At 24.2% G+C, this 3,086-nt stretch overlaps 1 long non-coding RNA gene across 1 annotated transcript; it reads right to left on the bottom strand.

Moving 5' to 3' along the window:
- Window positions 1-385: 385 nt before the first annotated feature.
- Window positions 386-1,883, bottom strand: LOC126847872 (uncharacterized). Its single transcript, XR_007687145.1, has 3 exons — window positions 1,773-1,883; window positions 1,576-1,667; window positions 386-1,113 (listed from the first exon to the last, which is right to left on the bottom strand). It is a non-coding gene; the product is annotated as an uncharacterized LOC126847872 (long non-coding RNA).
- Window positions 1,884-3,086: the final 1,203 nt, after the last annotated feature.

A 3,086-nucleotide genomic window follows, 5' to 3' on the forward strand; every position in this document is an offset into this window, starting at 1 on the left:
CCAAGAAAAAACAACTTTTATTTCTAAAAAACAATATTGACTTCCTGTCTATCAGGCTACCTATAGTAACACAGTATACATTTCAGACCAATTTTATAATTTATAAAGTACAATTCATAAAGTTTGATAAGTCATTTAAATAAATAATAAATAGTAATAATAGAAATAATAAATGTAATAGTTTAAAACACATAAAATAATCTGGTAAAAAGTATAAATAGTATAAAATGATACTTAAGTAAAGATATTTTTTAACTAAAAATGTATATATTATAAACTTAACATCAAAATTTACAAATGTATAATTACTTGGTCTAGCAAAAAAAAATTGTACCGTTTTTTTTTTTTAATCTAGGTATTTAAAATTTTGACTACACAATTTTTCCTAACAACATCAACATAATTTCACAACAGTTTACAAATTTTCAATCTTTCAGTTAGGTCAAGATATTTTTACAATAAATTAATATTTTAATGTTATTAAGGTAAGTAAATATTAATAAATAAGCAAATACAGAAGCTACATTTATAATTTATTTGGTAGGCTAATAATTATGTTTGTCAAAATTGTAATAGTAATATACTGTTAGTATCGTTAAACTAAAGATACTTGTATTGACACTTAAAGTGTAAAAATATTCAAACAATAATACAAGTATTCAAAAAAAAAAAAAAATTTAAACAATCTTAATTTTGTTTTAATGTAGTTGAAAATTAAAAATATTTAGCCAAATGAGATATCAGTGTAGTGGTCATAAATACAGTACAGTTTATATGGACGTTGAAGACAGGATAATAAGTTATTCAATAAATAAACAACTGAATTACAGTTGATTAATAATAAATTATAATGAGACTTTTTTAAATAAAATTAAACAAAATATAAAGAGATTGGAGATGATACTACGATGTTTAACAGCAGGTAAACAGAAATACTGGGTGGCGTTTATACTGTTAGTCTGATACAGAATATTCTTCCAGGGGTTTTGCACAAAATCCAATTAACTTCAACAACAAATATTCAAATATAGTGTCAAAAATCCGTCATGGATTACAGTGTCCATGGAGAAATATATGATATGTCCATTTAATCTTCCTCTGGTCACATTCTAGCTGAAAAACAACAAATGGTTAAATAATATTAATAATAATTATAATATAAAACCAATTTTAAATGAATTACTAATGTTAACGTTTGTTAATTGTGAAGTTAAAATTAAATATAACGAAAATTGATAATGACATTTTTTTATACCATTCAACTTAAATTATCTATCAATAACACTTGGAAGAGTGATTTCATGAATAGACTATATTTGTGACCGGTATATATCAAGTGGACCTAGTTTGTTATCTCATACCAATGAAACGTAAGATCTACAAGTAAATGCAATTTTTCTTGTACAAAAACTAACAATGTTAGAAAATAGTAAATTAAATTATTAAAAAGAATAATAATTTACATTTGATTTCTTTTTTTTTTCATACCCTATATTAGGGTGTTTTAGATTGATGTTAAACTAATTTTGTATCAATATTTGTATTAATACTACAAATCTAGAATGTTTTCCTTACCTAGTCTATTTAGACAAATGATAAAACAATTATTTCTTCCAGTTAGTGTCGAAGGAGAACTGTTCAACCAGAATCTTTGACTCATCTTAAAACTGAAAGATATATTATTAATAAATAAGTTAAAAGTTGAAATGTTAATTATTAAAATAATAGAGATTAAATCAATTAAAACAATTTTACAAAAAATAACTCCATACCTGTTACCACACTTAATCAGACTAGAGATAGTTTCAGGAATCGAACCGCTCTAATGAATAAGCATACCGATAAGCTTTTTATGACTTCAGACAACTACCATCATACTATAAAACATAATTTACTTGTATTAATAGTTTTATTTAAATAGGATGTAATAATATTGTCACACAAATTAGTACAATATAGTGTATGTATGAACTTTGTCGCTAGGTACTATAATTGATAAATATATTATGTTATTCATATTAAATATTGCAAGTTTATATTATGTGAAAATAAGAGTTTTGAATTATGAATTAAAAAAGAATTCTAATAAAAATATTATATATAAATATATAGTTGGTTTTTTGTCATTATAAATGTATCGTAAAATTGGTACTATTTAAGAAAATCTAATATATTTTAACACGGTTATTTTTTTTTATCATTTGAATTATTGCCGTTTAGTTCTAGAGATAACAGTTAACTCTGACAAACGTTAGTTATATTTTAGTTACTTTTATTCTAATAGAATTGGCAGACTGATAGAATGTGATTTTATATTTTGGTGTTTCTGGGTTGGTCACGCTGATAAAATAAAAATTGTGTTATCTTTTAGAAGAACTCTTATCTCTTATCATTTTTTGGAAGAACTGCCCTGTACACTACCAGTAACGTTTTATTATTATAAGCATTGATAAGCATTGATTAAATATACATAGATAGCCCAAGCTGTGTTAAAAGCTAGCCGCTCATAAATGGGAGCCAGAAATTGAGTAGTATGGGAGCCGAACCATAGAGAGCGCTAAATCTGTAGTTCATTCGATCGAAAATGGTGCTCTGACACACGACATACCGGTTCAAAACTGGGCGGCCAATACACTTTTTTTGCAACTTTTTCCTTTATTTTATACAATTTTTATTTACATTATACTTTATTATAATTAAAGTATAACTATTATAATAAAGAAAAAATAGTTTTTTTTGTATAAATTATTATATATTAATATATTTTTTTAATCATGCATAAATTGAAATTACATTTGAAATACGATATTTAGTATATGTCAAGAGTTCTTGTGAATTTGTACGCACATTATTACCAATTTAAATTATATTTCTCAAATTTACATAATTGGTTATTTATATTAACCTACTATTCGCCCTCAATACACCATTGTTGCTGTACGTAATTGGACTACAATATTACTTATTAGGGAATAGTTTAATATTAAAAAAAATACAATTACATAATGCCGTTTGTAAATAAAATAAAAATATCATTTTTCCACCCTTTGAATCTAATTGGTAGGATTTTTTTACACAATATGTTC

Source organism: Adelges cooleyi, unplaced genomic scaffold, assembly GCF_023614345.1.
Source record: "Adelges cooleyi isolate 19-005CV unplaced genomic scaffold, UGA_ACOO_1.1 ACOO_flye_CR_arks_rails_tigmint_CR_PRNA_124, whole genome shotgun sequence".
In the NCBI taxonomy this organism is placed as follows: domain Eukaryota; kingdom Metazoa; phylum Arthropoda; class Insecta; order Hemiptera; family Adelgidae; genus Adelges; species Adelges cooleyi.